A 22,004-nucleotide genomic window follows, 5' to 3' on the forward strand; every position below is an offset into this window, starting at 1 on the left:
TTATAGTTAATTCCCAGATTTCTTTGTAAATGCCACTTTCACTTAATATCTTTAATAAAGCAGTAAAAAATAGTTTTAGTAAAAGTCAACTCTTTAATACATGCCTTTTTAACATTTTATGTGAAGGAATGGCAATGTTGAGGAAAAGCACTTGTATAATTACTTCAAATTATGAGCTAAATTAGCCTTTTTCTCAGGAAACACCATTTTGGCCTAAAAGAACAGATGACAAACTATGCTTGTAGACTTAGGAATTTGGCAGACAGTTTCTCAAAAAAAAAAAACCAAGTACATCTGCAACTTCAAGGGAAAAACACTAACAGTATTTGTTATCAATGATTAATACTCCAACTTCCAAGTGAAATTTAGAAATGTGGACAATGTTTACCTGCCACCCTGAATTTGACAGCTTCACAATATTAAAAACTTCTTTGATGAAATTAGTGGTGATATTAACAATTTTTTCTTTTATTTGCTACTACCTAGTGAAATGCATCGAATTTTGGAAAATGTACAACCCAATGAACCAGTATTTCTCAAACAACCATTACATGATGTAACGAAATCACAAACAGGTAAAACATTCAAAGTGCAAGATAAACTAATGGATTTTCAGGTAACAAGAATGAAACATTCACTGATACAGTGTCAGATTTGACACTGCAGCTATCCTTTAAGAAATTTTGGTGTGGGGACGCCTGGGTGGCTCAGTTGGTTAAACGTCTGCCTTCGGTTCAGGTCATGTGGGATCATTGGGCTCCTTGCTCACTAGGGAGTCTGCTCCTCCCTCTGCCTGCTGCTCCCCGTGCTTGTGCCCGCTCTCTATCTGACAAATAAATAAAATCTTTATTTAAAAAAATAGAAATTTTGGTGATGTATCAAGGAATATCCACAATTATCTTTAAAAAAAAAAAGCGACGGAAATACTCCCTTTTCCAACCACATACCTGTATAATCCTGGATTTTCCTCATATACTTCAACCAAAACAACATACTACAAGACTGAATATAAAAACAGATGTGAAAATCAAGCTGTTTCTATTTAAGCAGACATAGGAGACTTGCAAAAATATTTAACAATGTAGAAAAATCTTTTTGCTAAAGAGTTGTTTTGAAAAGTTGTTGTTTCATTACATGTGTCATAACATACAATGGCTTACAGTTTTATTTAATTATTTGATTATTTATTTATTTGAGAGAGAGAGTACCCGCGAGCTTACACAAGCAGGGTGGGGGCAGAAAGAGAGAGAGCCCAACTCCGGCTCTATCCCAGGACCCTGGGATCATGACCTGAGCCAAAAGCAGACACTTAACTGACTGAGCCACCCAGGCACCCCAGATTTATAGTTTTTTAAACAAATTAATTGATACTTAAGAATTTCTAATATGGGAAATAAAATAAACATAACCCACATAAAACAAAGCTCTGTGGGGTTTTTAATAATTTTAAGAGTATAAAGGGATCCTAAGACCAAAAAATTTCGAATAGTTGCCTTAGGTCTGCATCTATTACTCGCAATTATACTACGCTATAATAAAGTGAATTCTCCTAAGGACAAATGAAATGTATAAGGCACACTGTCCCAAAGCAAGTTGTCCAAGACTACTCTATTTCCTAAATTATTCAATCTTCTTTCCATTTTCCTATTCCCTCCGGGGAACTTAAGGATGCTGCTACAGCACCTTTTTCACCCCTTCTAGCAAAGCAACAAGCCAGGAAACCACTCACTATGTACATAAAAGTAAATGGGCTCTGAATAAGGATGGCCACAGAACTGACTGCCCAGATGTTATTACACCCATTTTGATTACTTGTCTTTTTCATTATTTTCTACTTTTTCTACTACATTCTATATACCTAAAATCATAGATATTCTCCAGATTAACAGTGTTCTTTTATTAACTTAATTTTTAGACAATCTTTTCTACTGTCTTACATACTACCATTTATAAAGCTCGGCAAGGCCGTCATCCAACGGCACCTGAAACAAAAATTTCAGTGACAAGAATAAAGCGAGTAACAGAATTCCACTGTGCTTATTTCATAAAAACGGACAAAGGAAGCCGATTTCAAAATTTTTGGGACACTGAGAGAAAAGACATCTAACTTGAGGAGCAGGACAGAAAGGATAGGGACAAAATGGAGAAGAAAAATACAGAGATATAAGGTTGTGTGTTTTAAAAAACCAAAAGCATAATGAAACAAAGAGGTATAGGGGTTTGTAGAGTCTTAACAAAATAGTACATAACAACCTGATCTTACTTCACAGATGTAATTCTGGGGATATTAAAAAAAAAAGTTCAGGAAACATAAATTAAAAAATCTATTAATGAGTACCAGGTTACAATACTGGCATGTGAACTAAGTGGGAATGCAAAAGGGATATTTACAATTAAGTGGGGCAAATAAATTTTTTCTATTCATGCTGTAAACAGTTTTTTTAGGGGATGAACATGGACTCATAAAGTTTAGAAAAGAGGGGACGGGCAACATATAATCAAGAAACAACAGCTGAACATGGAGAAAATAGAGGAAGTAAATGAAGCAAACTATAAAAATAGGAAGCTAAAGAAATTAGAAGATAAACCCTAATAATAGCTAGATTTCTTTTTTTACAATTAGAAAACCTAAGAGGAGGGGCGCCTGGGTGGCACAGTGGTTAAGCATCTGCCTTCGGCTCAGGGCGTGATCCCGGCGTTATGGGATCGAGCCCCACATCAGGCTCCTCTGCTATGAGCCTGCTTCTTCCTCTCCCACTCCCCCTGCTTGTGTTCCCTCTCTCGCTGGCTGTCTCTATCTCTGTTGAATAAATAAATAAAATCTTTAAAAAAAAAAAAAAAAGGAAAAGAAAACCTAAGAGGAGAAAACTAAAGGTAAATCTGAAAAATGGGTGTAGTATGGTTCAAGAGTTAGTGATGAGAAGCACCAAGAAACAAAAAATGTGTAGTCAATCAAAGAAAACTTGGAGGCAGAAGTGCTGAGCTCTTTCCTTACAAAATTCAGAAGTATGTACTGTAAAGCATAATTCACGTACTCATTTCCATGGCAAGAGCAAACAGCCTGCATGCAAAAACTGAATAACCTATTTTGACCAACAAAGCACAAGTACAATTTATGTTGTCAAGAAAGGAAAAGATAAAGACCTCTTTAGCATTTACAACACAGGTGTTCCCCCCCAAAAAAACAAAGCAGCTAATAGAAAGAGAAATAGGCAAGTGAAAGAGTCAAAACAAAAAGTGCAAGCGACAAAGTGTATTTAAAAAGAATCTAGCTAAGCACTCACAAAAGAATTACTTTGCTATCCAGCATCACTAAAATTCTGCATAAATTCAAATACTTTATAAACACTGCCATAATCTATTCCTAGCCCAAACAGCTTAAAGTCTAAATTATGTTACCTATGAACAATTATTTAAAATAAATGCTGAAAGATGCACCTAATTTTCTGAAATTTTTAAGTGTTTCTTTAAAAAGGTATCATTTCCTACCAAGAGTTCAGTATCAATACCTATAAAAGAAGTGAATTTAGAGATTTACCAATGATATACACAAAATGTCTCTAACTATAGTTATCGCTTAATTAAGAAACAGCAGGGCAATAAAAATTTGGTTTCAATATTTGACCCACTGTAAGCTTTTCAGACATGAAAAGTCTTGATCTGAAACAACAGGCGGACTTCATAATATAATATTTGAATTAATTAGTTGAAGGATTAAGCTTATCACTATTGAAAACTCCTAAGTACGTTCCACAAATAGTGCATTAAATATGTATTTTGTGCAATGTAAACAAAAGCTTTGCAAGTATTCTACATTTGCCAATTTAATCTAAGAAAACCCATACAATACTAAGAAGTAGAGAAGACGAATACTAAAAAGAATGTCCAAAATGTAAAGCCATTTGAATATTTCAACTGATTTTTCCTGATTTTTTCCTTTCTTTAACCTCTTTTCAAACCCCATGGTCACATTTTAAACAACGCTTGAATATATGTATAGTTTGACAATAGTATAAAGCCTAAAATTCATTAAGTTAATTTAGTACTGAAGTAACAAAATTCTAAGTAAACCACAAGGTAAATTTTGCCTTGATGGTACAAAAGGAATCAAACGTTGTACAAAGGTGAACATTTCACATTTTTAAAGTGTGCTCTCTGCATCTAAACTTACACTACTGATGCGCAAAAAAAAAAAACAAAAAAACAAAAAAACACCACAAAACCTTTATCTAAAAACGGATTTAAGCAGTCATTTTCAAGTGCTACAATACTTTTCACGTGTAAACTTTACTAATGCAGAGAAACATCTTCACAAAGTGATAATTCTCTATAAAAGACTTGCTCTATTAAGGCTCTGTTGCTCTGAGGCCAAGTATAAGCCATATAAGGAAACTGAAGTTCAATGCCATTTATTTTGTTCTGCTCTTTCAGATGCCCAAGAATAACCTCTTTAGATGCTTAATATTACATCCCCAAATCATAAAGCAGATCACTTACACACTTTAAATTCCTTCATAAAGCTATTTTGACTTAATAGGAATGACTTAATGGTACACAATCTTACCAACACAAATAAATAAACAAACAATGAATTTTTAAAAAAGGATCTCCAGAGACTACTGAGGGAAAAAATCAAAACAATATATAGTAACAGCTAAAAGACTCTCATTTTGAAATGTACTTAACATAACAAACAAGCTGTGAAATAATTTGATTCTGCTTTTCAAAAGCTATCTTTTCTTTGAAGTAAAGAATGCCAACTATTTTTCGTGGGCTAGCGTGAGCAAACTCAGTATTAATTCATAGTTAAGATATACCTACCAACAGGATGCCATACTTATTTAATATTTATTAAAAAGCACAGTATTATGTTGCACCTCCTCTACCACAAGTATACTGAGAAAAAAATTAAAGACACTAAAGCACCAACAAAAAAGCCGTTTGTGTTTGTTATGAACAAACTAGTTTTTCCTTTAAGGACTACCGATTGGTTCAGAAGTGTTTGTAACTCTGACTGGTGGAACGTCTCCCATGCTTCACTAATTCCTGCCACCACAGTAGGTACCTATCACTTATTAGACAGAACCGGCCAAAACATTTGCATCAACACAAAAATGTAAATAAAGTACTATTCTAAAAGGACTGATATTTATTATAATCAGTAAGACTCCCATAAAAATCATTTTAAGGGTTTTACTTCCCTTTCTCTATATATTGTCTTAACTATAGAGAAGTCCTAACAAACACATCAGACTACTTACGGGCGTACTTTTGTTTTTGTTTTTTAATTACAACTCTGTTTATCCATAATACTCTCTCCTTCTCCTTCCTAGGTCAGTCACAAGAAAAATTAAGCAGATACTTCCTTTCGATTAATTAACCAAACAAGCATCATAAGATTGTAAACGTCTGAAAGGAGCCAGTTACTGAAGTTTATTTGTTTATAAAATCCAACCAAATACGTTTCTAAGGGTTGCAACTAAAAAAAAAAAAAAAAAGAAAAGAAAAAACTCTATATACAATTAAAGCAAAAGTCAAATAATCGGTAACAGTATAAACAAATGTGGCAGCCGTCTCAACAACACTAAATCCCTCGCTGCAGCGACCTTTTTTCCAAAACAGAAGTTGCCAGGTTCAGGAATTAATAAATAAAAAATACACATTGTATATGTTTTAGGAAACTAAGACTTCTGGACCTAGTGATGAACAAAGGCACTCTTTCTTCCGATTGCTTAAAACTTTTAGTCTCACCGCATTCTTACAATCTCTTCTAAAGTAACCAGAGTCCAGATGGTAGAAGGGGGGTAAAATCAGTTCTACTAATTAGCAACTGAAATACTATCCACTTCGACACTACAAAAGATTAATTTAGGGCAACTGGGGGAAAAATGAGAAACACTAAAGTACCCTCTCTTTCCCGGCCCAAGACCTCTGCAACTTCTAGACACACTTTTGGTGAAAATTACCTTTCGGTCGGGCAGTGTCTCAGGGCAGCTTTTTCAAGGCTTCGCCTGACATGATTTCCTTCCCTTCATTAGTCACTTTGGATCCAGCCGAATTTCTCTCTCCGGTGAGAGCGGATGTGGAGTGGCCTCCCGCAGTAGGACGAGTAGGTGGCTTTGGAGGGGGTTGGGAAGCGGGCTGGTTTCCTGGTCTCAAGTTATACAGGAGTTTCCCAGCCCCAACTAGGATCTCCGCCGAAAAAAAACTTTTCACTCGTGACACCGCCCGGAATTACCGTGCGAAACTCACTTCCTGCCTTGGCGCAGAATCAGGATCCAGCTCGGTCCAGGGGAACCCGGAAAACCAGCTCCGCGCGCGCCGGGGAGGGGGAGGGCAGCGGGCGTCCGCGGAGAGCCTCGAGCTCCGGGCGCCCGGCGCGCCCCGCACACCCGACGGCGGCGGAATCCGGCCGGCGGGGACCAAGATGCCGCCGGGGCGCTGGGCTAGCCTCGGCCGCGCTAGGCCGCCAGCTCCTCCTCGCCGCCGCCCCCAGAGCCGGGCGGCGGGGTTATTGTCTCGATAGCGCTTGCCGCGCCCTTCGCCCGCGCCGCCGCCGCCGCGGCCGCCCCGGGCCGGAGCCGAGGGGCCGGGCAAGCTCGATGGCGGCCCCCTCCCCGGGCAGTCCGTCGGGCCGTCCGTTCTTCCGTCCGTCCCTCTCCGCCTTTCCTACTTGCCCTCGAACCCTCCTCTCCTCCCTCTCCCGTTTTTCCGCCGCCGTCCCTTCGCTCCGCTCCTCGTTCTTCTTCCCTGGCGGCGGTGGCTCCCCCGGGAAGCGCAGGGGGTGGGGGCAGGCGGCGGCTGGGTCTCCTCACGAGCTCGCGGGGCCGCGGCAGGGGCCGAGGCTGCGTCCCGCGCCGCCGCGCCACATTCACTCGAGCGAGAGACTGCGAGGGGAGGGGAGGAGTGGGGAGGGGAGGGAGGGAGAGGAGAGAAAGGAGGAGGAAGGGAGCTGGGGCGGAAGGGGAGTTACAGCCTCACAGGCCGCGGCGGCAACAGCGCCACCGCCCCGGCGGTGAGGGGGAAGAGACTGCGCGCCGCTGCTCGGGGGCGGGGGCGGGGCGGCCTCCCGCCGGCTTCGCCCCAACCGCCAACAGCCGGGCTGGAGGCCGGCGCGAGCCAGTCACCGCGCGCGGGGGCGGCACGGGCAGACGGCGGCGGCGGCGGGGGGCGGCGGCGGACCCGGAGGCCGTGGGAGAGCGGCGGCGGCGGGGGTTCGCGTGCAAGGCGCGGCGTTAGGCCCGCTCTGCGGCCCAGGCCGGGGGAGGCCTGCCTGCCACCCCCCAGCCGCCCGAGTTGGGGGGCGCTGACGACGCGGACCCCGACTCCTCTGCGCCCAGCCGGGGAGACTAAGAGCCCCCAAGCCTCCTATGTCCCGGCCGATTGAGTTTCTTTATAAGACAGTAATCGGTGCGAAGGGTTCAAGTCCAGCCCCAATTTTAAGGCTGCAGGTATCTCTTTCAACTGCAGCACTCCAACTTCCTCTAATGGCACGCTTGGTTTGCAGGAAACCACAGCGGCGGCTCGGTGGAGCTTCCCACGCCGGCCCTAGCTCGGAGCTTGCTCGCACAGCAAAGCAGCTGGGGCTCCTCCAAGTCTCAGCCTCACACCGGCGAGGAGACAAAGCTGGCGCTGGGAGGGGGAAAATGGCCCGCGAAATTGCCTCAAGATAGTGCCTTTGTTAGAAGCAAGCATTGGACACACTCCGAATGCGACGTAGGCTTCCAACCCCAGCGGTTTCGGTGGTGCAGTCTTGAATTGCGCTGGCCCTAATAATTCAGTCTGGCAGGGTTTGCGTTTATTGCGAAGAGAGACTCATAAGCATTCCATCAACACATATGGCATAAAACGCTTCAACCATAACATTGCACAGTTTTTGCAGTTACTGCTTTAAATATGTTAACAGACAAGACGGCCTTGTTTTACCGGAGAAGGAACGTAACAGATACGGAACAAACCATTCCCCGCCCCCAGTCTCTTGCTGTACTTAACCCTGTACAATGATGGTAATTAGTCTCTGTGTCCCCGAAGTCATTGCTTCGGTTCTTCCGTCTGTGTTCCAGAGATAATTATTTATTACCAAGTTTGAATAAAGAACTGTATGCCCAATAGATAATTTTTGGCTTGCACCCAAAGGAAGGAGTTCATAAAGTCCGTCAAAGAATTGTTTACCAAAGTGACTGTGCGCTAGTGAAAACACTTGAAATAACTCCAAAGGTGTTCAAGACATTCTATTAGTGTGACAGAATTTTAACTACTTCCAGGACTGCTGGAATTAACACAGGTAGTTCTTTAGGGTAGAGCAGAAGCTGAACGTTCCCAAATAGTACCAAAGTGTTCAGGTTTACTCTGCTGGACTGGAGGTAAGAGAGAATTTAACTACAGCTAGGAAATGAAATGACAGCCAGGTGTAATAGTAACACCAAGCTAATTAAGCCATCTTATGCGAATACGAATCTTAGCCATTGTGTAGAATCTAAAGTTGGTATATTGTTTATGCTATTTTTAATCTCACAAGAAGGATTTCCTGCTCCCCTTTCAAAAACTGGCTTGGGTCTGACCAGACTCAGTAGCATAGCCCTGAACTGAATTGGTCACTCTACTAAAGCATCCCAGGAGGCAGTTACTCCCATAGCAGCATGAGACCAGCTGGAATCTGGAATTTCAATGTTCTTTTAGTCTCAAGTTGGTTCAAGACCCCTTTAAATGTGGCATCATAGATTCAGGTAAGCCTAACCACCACCACCACCCCCTCCCAAACCTAAATAATAGGACCAGACCAGTCCCTAAGTTGGGACCTGACCTGGCCCCAGCCTCTTTTTCCATCCCTACTTAAATTCCTACTGGGGTCCAATCTGGCTGATTACCATTTAGGCTGGAAAAGTTTCTATAACCAAAACCCTCCTCCAACTCACCTAAAATTTTGCTGCTGGAGTTTAATCCCTTTGAGTCGTTTATTTCTCTAGCACAAAGCCATAATCCTGGGAAAGGTAATATTTAAGCCTTATTTAGTCATTTATACCTAATTCATCAGATTGCTTCCCCAAAGCAGCTTTTGATGGGAGGGAATATAGAGATAGCATATGCTGACGCTGAAAAGGTAGGAGAGGGAAACGTGGTTCCATTCTTTGGGGAAATATATGAAGAAGTATAGACAATGAAGTGCCTCCCATTTGATTGTTAAATAAGTCCTACGTATACTGCAAGAATGAGCCCCAAAGCACTGACCTTAAGAGGTTAGAAGCCAGGATACACTTACCAATATTACCGATTTTGACAAATATTTCTTTAATGATGCCTTTGTAAAGTATCTTCAGCAGGAATTCTGTGCCTGTGCTCACACAGAAGGGTGAAATGACAGATATGTGATCAGGGTATTCAGTAATCAGAAATAATGATTCATCTTTGTTATTCATCACTGACTACTTAGTTCTAACTCACATGAGCAGCACATACAGATATAGCCAAATCTTCCATTTGTTCTCTTATTATAAGGCATTCTTGTTCTGTGCTTTACAGATTAGTTTCCTTTGAAAATCCTCCCACAGTTCAACTAAGATGGACTTAACATTTCAATTATGATTAAAAGGAGAACTAAAGCCCCACCTTCAACAAGCCTGCCTAACTGTGATTCTGTAATGATTAACTGAACTCCAGGACCACCTGAGAGAGAAAGCTAATAACTGTGTTTGATACCCTAGCTTCATCTTCCCCATTGTGATTCTCTAAATAATTCTCTGAGAAAGGCAGGGAATTCTTTCTTTGGGATTCCCCTTCCCAATGGCTGCACCCAGGAGAGGAATTACTGTCTGCTAGAGATAAGCCACCTATCTGAAGGAAAGTCTTAAAGTCTTAAGCATTCCAGGGAATGCACACAGCATCCATCAGGAAACAAACAAACAAAAAAAGTCTCAGCAAAGAGCCTATCTACTGTTTTAAAAAATGTCCCCCTGTTATTTCCCTGCACCATCCAGGCAGCTATGCAGAAGCACTGTGAAAAGAAAGTAAAGCAGAGGGCAAAGGGAAGCTCAGGGTGATCATCCTTCTTTTCTTTCTTTCTCAACACCTAGTGAAGAGTTGGTTACCTAAAACCAAAGTCTTTATCACAGTAGTATTAGGGGAAAATTAATCTGCGGGCTAGAATAGAGGTAGATTTTTTTTTAAGTCTAGAAGCATTAGATCAATTCGATCAAAATACATTATAACATGTATTTTTAATAAGGACTGACTTCCCTATTTTCACTTCATTTTACCCCTTGATAGGGAGAGGGCAGGAAGTTAGGGTAGCAAGTGTGTGGGAAAAGGACACTTGGGTTCAAAAGAGGCAATACATGCAGGAACCAAAATTAAGGATTTTATAATGCTTTGGGAATGGAATCATCCCTCCCGTAGCATGCCTTTCTGACATATTTTCAATAATATTTTTTGAAACAGAGGTAAGTCTGCCTCTTGTGAAAAGCTTTATGAAAAGCTTGCAAGTTTTTTGCCTTAGTTTATGCTCAATAATTTTTCCCCCATCCTATACATTTTGTTGCCTATCAGAATTAAGTTTCTTTCAGATGTTTTATGAATTTTTTTTAAGGTGGAGAGAAAATAAATAATGTGTGGTGATTATGTGTCCTCTGAAACAAGACAGCTTGAACTAGAAACATGGCTACTGAGTGACCTTGGGCAAGTTCCTGAACATCTATAAACATAAACTTGAGCTTCCTCATCTCTACAGTGGGAACTATAATACTAACTGCCTTATAGATTATCGGAGGATGACGTAGGACAATGCTCATAAACTGCTTAGCACAGTGTTTGGCACATAAAAGTGTTAACTATTATTAGTTCACTGGTAACATGTACCATGCTTCCATTATTTCAAAGATGGCCATATAGTGTATCATTAAAACTAGAATACTTTTGAGAGGAAAAGCACATATTAATAACAATTACACAGAGACAACAAAAGTAAAACCACGACTGTCCTGGACCAACTAAAACAGTCACTGTAATCATTTCCAACTTTACTACTTCCTTCTGATCACTTCCCCTCTCATGTCTTCTCTGGTATGAATCATAATCTATGTCAATCATATTACAACATGCACGCTTCCTTCTAAATCATAACAGTATTAATCAACAAAAAAGTTTAAATACTGCTGCTTTTTGCCTTTCAATGAAGGCTTTTACTTAAGAATACCATCTTTCTTGGGGCACCTGGGTGGCACAGCGGTTAAGCGTCTGCCTTCGGCTCAGGGCGTGATCCCGGTGTTGTGGGATGGGTCCCCGCATCGGGCTCCTCCGCTATGAGCCTGCTTCTTCCTCTCCCACTCCCCCTGCTTGTGTTCCCTCTCGCGCTGGCTGTCTCTATCTCTGTCAAATAAATAAATAAAATCTTTAAAAAAAAAATACCATCTTTCTTTGGGTAATGAAACTGCTGTTTTTCTACTTAACTGCACACTGAACTTTACATTTTTCTATAGTATTTTTTTTAATTGTTGAGTATCAAATATGAATGAAAATAGCCAATACATGAGTGTGAAGCATAATTTGAGATGTAGTGTGAGGCTAAATGCACTGTTCTAAATGGCAACTATGTAACATAAAAACTTGGTTAGCTAAGCGTCATACCATTCCTATTTCAAAGTAAATCATCTCTTTGTTGTTGATGACAACAATATCATCAGAATACTGGAGAGATCTCACTTAAATCTTGTTTCATCCGTATTTGGAAAATGAAACTTCTCAATTGGATTTTCTGAAATAATTCTGGATATACTTTAACACTCATACTTTCTTCCATTGGAAAAAAAGTGTATTTTCTGGGAATTGAGTGCAAATTTTCCTTCAAAAATGTTGACCTAAATAATAGCATATTTTAAAATGTTTCCTCTATCTTCTGTTCTCCCTAGCTCAATCCCTTTGTTTTTCTATCATCAAATTAATGTCAACCATCAGATCAGTCATGAAGTATTTTACTTTTCTTAGTTTTTAAATCTTCCAGTTTTCCTCTAAAATAGATACTAAATTTGTCTTCATTCTACCCTTAGAAACTCCCTCCAAGGGTTTGTGTTTTCTTAAACAAAACTTTTTATTGTATATTTTTCATATTTCTTGCTAAACATCATGCCAAACTATTAATAGAAATGTTACTTTCTGGGGGCACCTGGGTGGCTCAGTTGTTCAGTGGCTGCCTTTGGCTCAGGTCGTGACCCCAGGGCCCTGGAATGGAGCCCTGCAAGCCCCACGTTGGGCTCCCTGCTCAGCAGGTGCTTCTCCTCTCCCTCTGCCTGCTGCTTTCCTTACTTGTGCTCTCTCTCTATATATCAAATAAGTAACTAAAATCTTAAAAAAAATAAAATAAAAAGAGAAATGTCACTTTTCTTTCAAAGGATTTGTGATTCTTTACATAGAAATAAATATGTAGAGAAGAAATAGTTTTCAAATATTTTATTTGATAATTTCAACGTAATTTTTCTTTTTCATTCTTGATATTTTATTTCATTTACCTGATTTCCAGCCACTTTACCTCATAGATAACTGATATTTCTAGTTTGTCCTCTGTCATAATGAAACCTTAGCTAATACATTCTTTGTCATCAATCTTGTCATCTTTCAGAAAAGTTCTGGCACTGACATTAGCATTTACTAGCTGATGACCTTGGACAAATGATTTAATCTCTGTACAATTATTCATGATCTATAAAATGTAAAGATAAGGCCTTTCTTATCTATCTCATAGGGTTATTGTGGGCAGCAAACGAGATGAGGTACATGAAAGCACACTATAAATATTACATAAATAAAAATTCTTTTTTCTATTACATCAGTAGTAATACTTTTCATTATTATCATCAATAAAATATCATATGTCCATTGATTTAGTGGCTCTATAGATTACATATTAAATGCGGGGTCTATTTTCTATAAAGTCTATAATCTAAAAGACAAGGTAGGTATAAACTCATCAAGTTTTATATAAAAATTCAAGTCACTAATTCAGCTGTCCAAAATTCAGAAGCTTTATTATTCAGACACTGGCTAGATTTTACACCATGAAATGTTGCTAGGCAAATTAGAAGTGTTAATTTTAGGGAGAATCGTTGGCCCACTTAAAGATAATAAGCTTTTAAAACTCTAGAATCTGAACATTTTTAGTAGTGTTTGAATAAGCATGAAGGGTGGGTTAAGCATTAAGAGGTGGGTTATCTGGTTTCTAGTTGAGCTGCATTTTATAGGTGAGAGAACTTAGATTTGAAACTTGCCCAAAGTCATAGTACTGGTTAGAGGAGAACCATAATTAGAACACAGTTCTCCCCCATTTCTGTATGTGTTCTTTTATACCATACTGCCACCACATAGTAATCCAAACATGAAACAACCAGAAACGGCCAAAGAAAGTTTGACAGAACTACATAAATTTATAGAACTTCTGTTGGCAAAAGCCACTATAAACAAAGTTAAAAAGACAAATGACAGTTGGAGAAAAAATGCAACATATATAAGGAACAATAGCTAATATTTATAATATATAAAAGGCTTTTATAAATCCAGAACAAAATAATAATCCAATAGAAGTATTTACAAAAGACATAAATCAACAGTTCATACACACACACATACATAATACAAAGAGCCAATAAACATTTGAAATATGTAATGGCCTTAAAAAGCAGGTAGAGATTTTAACAATGTTTATTCTTCCAATCCGTGAGCATGGAATGCTTTCCATCTTTTTGTGTTTTCTTCAATTTCTTTCATAAGTGTTCTGTAGTTTCTAGAGTATAGATCCTTTACCTCTTTGGTTAGGTTTATTCCTAGGAATCGTATGATTTTTGGTGCTATTGTAAATGGAATCAATTCCCTAATGTCTATGCTGCCCAGAGCAATCTATACTTTCAACGCCATCCCTATCAAAATACCAAACACATTTTTCAAAGAGCTGGAACGAACAATCCTCAAATTTGTATGGAACCAGAAAAGACCCTGAATCGCCAAGGAAATGTTGGAAAAAAAAAAAAAAAGAAAAGAAAAGAAAAGAAAAAGAGAAACAAAGCTGGGGCATCACGTTGCCTGATTTCAAGCTCTATTACAAAGCTGTGATCACCAAGACAGCATGGTATTGGCACAAAAACAGACACATAGATCAGTGGAACAGAATAGAGAGCCCAGATATGGACCCTTAACTCTATGGTTTACTAATCTTCGACAAAGCAGGAAAAAATATCCAATGGGAAAAAGACAGTCTCTTCAATAAATTGTGCTGGGAAAATTGGACAGCTATATGCAGAAGAATGAAACTCGACCATTCTCTCACACCATTCACAAAGATAAACTCTAAATGGATGAAAGATCTCTATATGAAACAGGAATCCATCAAAATCGTAGAGGAGAACATAGGCAGTAACCTCTTCGACATCAGCCACAGCAACTTCTTTCATGACATGTCTCCAAAGGCAAGGGAAACAAAAGCAAAAATGAACTTTTGGGACTTCAAGATAAAAAGCATCTGCACAGCAAAGGAAACAGTCAACAAAACTAAGAGGCGACCCACAGAATGGGAGAAGATATTTGCAAATGGCATTACACATAAAGGGCTGATATCCAAGATCTATAAAGAACTTCTCAAACTCAACACCCAAAAAACAAAGGATCAAGTCAAAAAATGGGCAGCACACATGAACAGACACTTTTCCAATGAAGACATACAAATGGCTAACAGACACATGAAAAAAATGTTCAATATCATTAGCCATCAGGGAAATTCAAATCAAAACCACATTGACATACAACCTTACACCAGTTAGAATGGCAAAAATTAACAAGGCAGGAAACAATAAATGTTGGAGATGATGTGGAGAAAGGGGAACCCTCTTACACTGTTGGTGGGAATGCAAGTTGGAAAACAGTATGGAGGTTCCTCAAAAGTTAAAAATAGAGATACCCTATGACCCAGCAATTGCACTACTGGGTATTTACCCTAAAGACACAGATGTAGTGAAAAGAAGGGGCACATGCACCCCAAAGTTCATAGCAGCAATGTCCACAATATCCAAACTGTGGAAGGAGCCGAGATGCCCTTCAACAGATGAATGGATAAAGAAGATGTGGTTCATATATACAATGGAAAATTACTCAGCCATCAGAAAAGATGAATAGCCATCATTTGCATCAACATGGAACTGGAGGAGATTATGCTAAGTGAAAAGAGTCAAGCAAAGAAAGATAATTATCCTATAGTTTCACTCATATGTGGAACATAAGGAATAGCATGGAGGACATTAGGAGAAGGAAGGGGAAAATCAGAGGGGGAGATGAACCATGAGAGACTATGGACTCCAGGAAACAAACTGAGGGTTTTAGAGTGGAGGGGGCGGGGGGATGGGTTAGCCTGGTGATGGGTATTAAGGAGGGCACATTTTGCAATGAGCACTGGGTGTTATATGCAAACAATGAATTGTGGAACACTACATCAAACACTAATGAAGTACTGTATGGTGACTAACATAATTAAAAAAAAAAAGCAGGTAGAGAGCAATCTCATTTAAAAACCAAGATACTTGGAGCACCTGGCTGGCTCAGTTGCAAGAGCATGTGACTCTTGATCTAAGGCTTGTGAGTTCAAGCCCCAAATTAGGAGGGGTGGAGGTTACAAAAATAAATAAATAAACTTTGTTATAAAACAAAATAAGATAACTGAAAGTCTAGTGAGCTTTTGCTATTGTTATTATAGTTAGGGTGAGAGCTCCTTTTCAACTGTCTCAATGAGCAAAAGGAACCCTAGTGGGCTATATCAAAAGGTGATCCTATGACTTTGATAGAAAGGGAAGTGGGCCATTCTGATGACAACTAAATTGCAATTAAATTAACTTATGGGGCACCTGAGTGGCTCAGTTGGTTAAGAGGCCACTCTTGATTTCAGCTCAGCTCATGATCTGGCGTCATGAGATGGACCCTGTGTCTGCTTCTCTTCCTCTCCCTCTGCCCCTCTCCCCGCTCACATGGGCACGCTTTCTCTCTCAAATAAATAAACTAATTTAAAAAAATAACTTAACTTAAATATGGTCCCAGAAACTGGTCTTTCTGGTGCTGCTGCTCTCCATGAATGTCTATAAGGAAGCTCAACAGCACCAACTGGAAAGGGTCAGGGCTGGGTATACACTAGTGGGCCTCTGTTTGGGCATATTCCCCTAGGCCAGGCTACTAGGCTTCTACAAATGCATTTGCCACATTGTGCTCAAAGTAAGGTTATATACTTGGAAACCATGGACTGTAAGATACTAGGGTTCTTAAATAAGTCCTGACGGTGTGAGATGGTAGCAAATTGTTCTAGCAAATCAAAATTGTGTTTATGTAATGAGTTTAAGGCCCTGAAATTAATTCCCAGATTCCGTCAGGGTTACAGACTGAGGTTCTGGTAGGGCTTGGGGAATCCTGTGAAAGGATCCAAGGTGTCAGGTACTGGAGTAACCATAGGGGTGGGGAAGAGGCAGAAGAAAGTCGGCCTCTATTTGTAATGTGAACTCTCTCCACTCTTCACACCTCCTTGGACTTGTTCCCTGGCAAGTGTTCCAAAGACAAGTAATAGGGAAAAAATGGGATCAGGTAGGACAAGAAGAGAAAAAAGTAGCCTTAAAACGATTTTTAAAAATAGACCAAACCTAAAACCAGAAAGCGAAGCAAAATATTTTTAAAAGATTGAAATCAATTTGTAGAAAACACAATGGATGAAGGGAGAGAGAAAACGAGAGTCAGAAAGCACTAAAAAGAGCAAGTGGGGAAAAAAATTACATTTAAGAGACACCTGGGTGGCTCAGTCGGTTAAGAGTCTACCTTCAGCTCAGGTCATGATCCCAGGATCCTGGGATTGAGCCCCACACCTACTCATCGGGGAGCCTGCTTCTCTCTCTGACAAATAAATAAATAAACTCTTAAAAAAAATTACATTTAAACCCTCCTAAAACTCAAAAAATGAGATTGATTGCAACAGAGTATATATATGTAAAGGGGAAAATTAAAAAACAAAAGATGAATGACGTTGGACAAACTCAAAACAAGACAAAAAAAAGAAACCCCCCAAATTCTATAACATTAAAAAAATAACAAAACCATAGTACTTGTGAATGCGTAAAAAGAAGGAAAGAAAACTGCTAGAGGCCATTTGGTTTCTGAAGAAGTCTGATATCTCTGGGAAGCAGGGGCCCGCTGTACCAGGACCTCCTAGGCTAATGGGGCAGAGGACTCCTCTGAAGGCACCCTGGGCAGCAGAGGCTCCCAGGTGTCCTTAGCTACTACCTGTGGAAGCAAATACCTGACTTCTACAGCTGATTCGGGCAGCACTCCCTGGCCTGCACGAACTTCTCCCAAGCCCTGACTTCCCTCCTCTTCTTATCAGCATAGTAAGTTATATTGCCAGTTAATAGATAACCTGCCTGTACAAGATCACCTAGGTAGGAATTCGTAGAGCTGGAATATGAACCCAGCAACCTGAAGCCAGAGCGTCAATGCCAACCATTAAATTCTGTGCTGTCCTGTAACTACTTTAGTTGCCTGTAGCAGTAGCTTTTCCACACCCATTTATAAGCCGACATTCTCACTTTCAATCATTGGGGATTTTTTTCATAATTCACAACCTTCCGTAGAATAAAAACAAAAGCAGTTTTAATTTCATCTTGAAATACTTCCTGTTTTCTTAGTCTTCTTCCTCTGCTCATTTACAACAAAAGCTTGTCCCTTTCTTTTCTTCTAGTTTCTCTCTTTGTTATAAAAACCATGTGTATACATTGTAGAAAATAAAGGGCTTACGAAGTATACATTGCAAGAAAAAAATATTCCACCAAATACAAACAATTAAAAAGAGGACCCTGGTAATGATGTTATTCAAGTGCCCGAGCATATCCGTAGAGACTCTGTGGTTTTAAGGCCTTTTCTGCATAACATACTGCTCATTTCTGTGTAGCAGCCATGATTGTGCTAGACTGACAGCTAGAGTTACATCTTTATTGGTGGGATTGAAGAAAAAATAAGCCATTCCAATTTGGTACTGCAGTAGTTTACTTGGAAGTGTTGATTCTATGTTTCCTCTTAACCTCATCTGTAATCCTCACATCTCATTTTACCAAAAACCATTTGCACTGGAACCTTGCTGATAATTATTCTTTATGCATGCCTGATGGAGTATGACGAAACCAGAGTGCGCACGGCTTCAATACCAATATACTGGGTGGTGTCTAATATCTCAATAGTCTTCTCTTCCTTTAATGTATATATGACTCATTGATGCTTCTGAGTCACTGGCAGAGAAGGTAGTTTAAAAATCATTACCAACAGAAATTTCCATCCATAGACTCTACTTTTTACTCTCTCACACCAACTCATTTAAAGTCTTTGGTGTTTAAAGTATGTAACAGCCCTAAAGGAAGGTATTATGTGTTTCATCTGTTGCTCCAAAAGAAGCGAAAAACTAGACTATTTAACCCGCTGTGTAATCCCTGCACAGACTACAACGCTTTTCAGTGGGAAGCCAGCCTCTGCCAAGAGCAGGGAGGATTGCAGTTTCAACATTACAGGGTCAAGTTCAACGTTTGTTCCATTCACAGATTTCCCACTGACATCAATGAGAGTTTTGTGCAGTGTAGAATTTCTTCCTCAGTCAAATGATTTCAGTAATGCCTTCTATTTTGCCAGAACATATTCCACAAAGAATGTCATAAAGAAAATATACATAGTACCTCTCTCTTTTTTTATCCCTACTCTTGATTTCAATAACATGTCATCTCCCAAAAAAGCATTTTTTTATAGAACGTGATTTAGAAGGTAAACAAGCCAGTGCAGAGAATGTAAAGAGATGTTTCAATCAATCCAGGCTCATTTGTTTACAGTTTTTGAGGGTTTTTGTTTTGTTTTGTTTTTTGTTTTTTGGGGGTTTTTTTGGCCTGTGATGTAAACATCACAAATGAATTCAGTCAACAGCCTTTGACCCAATGAAATTTTATGCCCTATGATATATCATAATTGACTGATGGGGAACATGGAGTTCTTAAGCTATTAGACTAAGGTATGTGGAACTAGATAAATATCAATTCCACAAATACCCCTAGGTAAGTAAAGGCTGCTAAACAGGAAAAGTGAAGGCACTGAATTTTATGTAATGTTGGAAGGGTAGACAATCTATATTAGTAAAGAGTTTGAACACTACAATGTAATTTTATTGTTCTTAAGTAATACAGTAACATCAATAAAAATTAATAAGCTACTTCAACAAATGAATATGCATAATTTATAATCAACCCAATGTTTATGTGACTTATAATTTTCAGGGAAAGGAAAATATTAGAATAGTAAAATATTAAATTCCTTTTAAGGGAAACAAAATATTCGGTATTTTTCTTTGAATAACTATAGTAATTATCTGGTTACCACTTCTATCAGCTTCTAAAATGAGACATTAATTTACATAACAAATTAACTTTGGTGTCTAATATCATAATGGGGTTCTCTTTGCCTTTTAAGATTTAAGAAGAAAATCTGCCGTTTCTTATAGACTTGAAAATCTGGTGTATGTTTTGCTTAATCTTCAGAAATATTTTAAAACAGATTGGATTCTAAACATCATTAGTATTCTACAAAAAGCTTTGGCATGACACATTCATACTTCATGTAAGGGAGATGCTCCTATTTTTCTGTCGCTCGGGAAAGTTTTTAAAAAGGCAATCTGGGGACAAAGACAGCTGATAGAAGGTAAAAACAAAATAGGCACTTTGGCCTATGTAACAACTCACTCCATGTTATGTCCAACCATTGCCCAACTTCAACATTTTTTCCTTTGTTGTTTTTTTTTTTTAATTTTATTTTATTTATTATTATTTTTTTTAATTTTATTTTTAAGTAATCTCTACACCCAGTGTGGAGCTTGAACCTACAACCCTGAGTTCAAGAGTCGCATGCTCCACTGACCGAGCCAGCCAGGCGCCTCTAGAATAAATTTCTACAGAGGTTCACTCCTCCTTCAAATTGTAACTGTGTCAGGCCTTTCAGAAAATCACAAAGTTGCAGCAACTGCTATTTATTAATGGTGCACTCACACAGTAAAAACTTCTTTAGGAATTCGTATAGACGTTAGATATCAACAGCATTTGCAGAATATCTGTTACGGATCCAGTATGAGGCTAGGCATTTCACAAGTGATAGCTCACAAAGTAATTTGAGAGATACCAAGTTAATAAGTTTGAGAGAAATCTATGATTTATATGGCAATTTCAGAATTTCAAGAAGAATCAGCTGTTCTGTGGTCCTAAGAATCAGAAGACTCCCCACTTAGGAGCTACCATTACAAACAGACCATCAATTATTTTGTGGTCTTTTGAGTTGGGGACTGTTCTTCAGATATATGGGATGGTGTGGCAGTTTTAAAATATATCTACAAATTCTTTGGGATGCCTGGGTGGCACAGTTGGTTAAGTGACCAAAGTTTGGTTTCTGCTGGGGTTGTGATCTCAGGATTGTGAGATCGAGCCCCATGTCAGGATTTCCGCTCAGCACGGAGTCTGCTTGGGACTGCCTCCCTCTCACTCTGCCCCTCCCCCTTCTCTAAAATAAATAAATAAATCTTTAAAAAAAAATAAAGTAAAAAAAAAATATATCTACAAATTCTTTGATATCCCTCTCACCAAAAGTGCAATCTATGAACTCTGTCCTTGTAAATGGGCTAGTTTTGATTCAGTTTCAACCAATAAAAAACAGAGCAAATGACACTATGTGATTCCCTAGGTGAGGGCATAAAAGACAATATGCTTCTACCTTGTTCACTGAAATACTAGCTTTTGAAAACATCAGCTACCAACTCAACATTCTGTCTTCCCTGAGGCCATCATGTATGAGAAAGGTCAAATTAGCCCACATGGCAAGATCACACAGAGAGGCCCTGTGACTATAAATAGAAATTGAGATTGCTGACCCGCCAGTCTCAAGTTCTTCCAGCCTCCCTTCCCCTTCCAGCCTGCCCCTCCCCACATCTGTCACAGTTCCAGCCACAATCACATGAGAAATTACAAGGGCTGGAACTGCCTAGTCAAGCCCTCCCCACATTTCTGACCTAGAGAAAATAAGAGATATAATATTTATTGCATTTAAGCCAATAAATGTTGGAGTATTGTGTTACACAGCAATAGTATCCAGAACAGATACAATTTTTTTTTACTTAAAAATTGCTTTTGTATTGAAACAAAAATGTTTCATATGTTGAAAAATTTCAAATATATTCTAGAGTAGAGAGACTATACAACGAACTCTCATGTATATTACCCAGATTCAACACATTAAAACTTTTGCCACATTTGCTTCATCTGTCCCCTTTTTCTTCTTTGCTGAAATGCTTTAAACTGCATCCTAGACATTGGGTTATGTCCAGAATCATATGATACTACAGTATGACTATCTCAAAAAATAGACATTTTCTTACATAATGAAAATATCATCACACTTAACAAAATTAACAAAAATTTTCTGGCATCAACTAATATCCAGATGTAATCAAATTTTTTGATTGCTCCAAAATTATGTTTTTACAGCTCTCAGAATAAGAATTCAAACAATGTCATACAGCTTACAATTTCTTTGGACTTTTTCTTAAAATGTGTTCTGTTAAGGTATACCTTTAAAATAATTATTTTCTTTGTATCTTTTTAGTTGTATCTTTTGTGTTACTGACTTGATTAAGTTCATTTGTTTTAATTCATTCAGTTCAGTTCAAGTTAGGTTCATTTATTTCAGAATGTTTATAATTTTTATCGATGGCTTGAAAAATGTTTTTATTTTGGGGATGCCTGGGTGTCTCAGTCGTTAAGCGTCTTGACTTCAGCTCAGGGCATGATCCCAGGGTCCTGGGATCAAGCCCTGCATCAGGCTCCCTGCTCTGCTGGGAAACCTGCTTCTTCCTCTCCCACTCCCCCTGCTTGTGTTCCTTCTCTCGCTGGCTGTCTCTCTCTCTCTGTCAAATAAATAAATAAAATCCTTTA

At 39.1% G+C, this 22,004-nt stretch overlaps 1 protein-coding gene across 5 annotated transcripts in view; it reads right to left on the reverse strand.

Moving 5' to 3' along the window:
- Window positions 1–6,283, reverse strand: part of ERBIN (erbb2 interacting protein) — a 121,798-nt gene extending 115,515 nt beyond the window's left edge. Inside the window, exon 1 of one of the 5 annotated variants that reach the window (XM_040622223.1) lies at window positions 5,967–6,283. The gene's annotated coding sequence lies outside the window, so the exon portion shown is untranslated. The remainder of the gene's footprint in view (window positions 1–5,966) is intronic. The other 4 variants (XM_040622224.1, XM_040622221.1, XM_040622220.1 and 1 more) reach the window with 4 other exon arrangements.
- Between the last annotated feature and the right edge of the window lie 15,721 nt (window positions 6,284–22,004).

This window comes from Ursus maritimus, unplaced genomic scaffold (genome assembly GCF_017311325.1).
Source record: "Ursus maritimus isolate PB19 unplaced genomic scaffold, ASM1731132v1 scaffold_5, whole genome shotgun sequence".
NCBI classification, from domain to species: domain Eukaryota; kingdom Metazoa; phylum Chordata; class Mammalia; order Carnivora; family Ursidae; genus Ursus; species Ursus maritimus.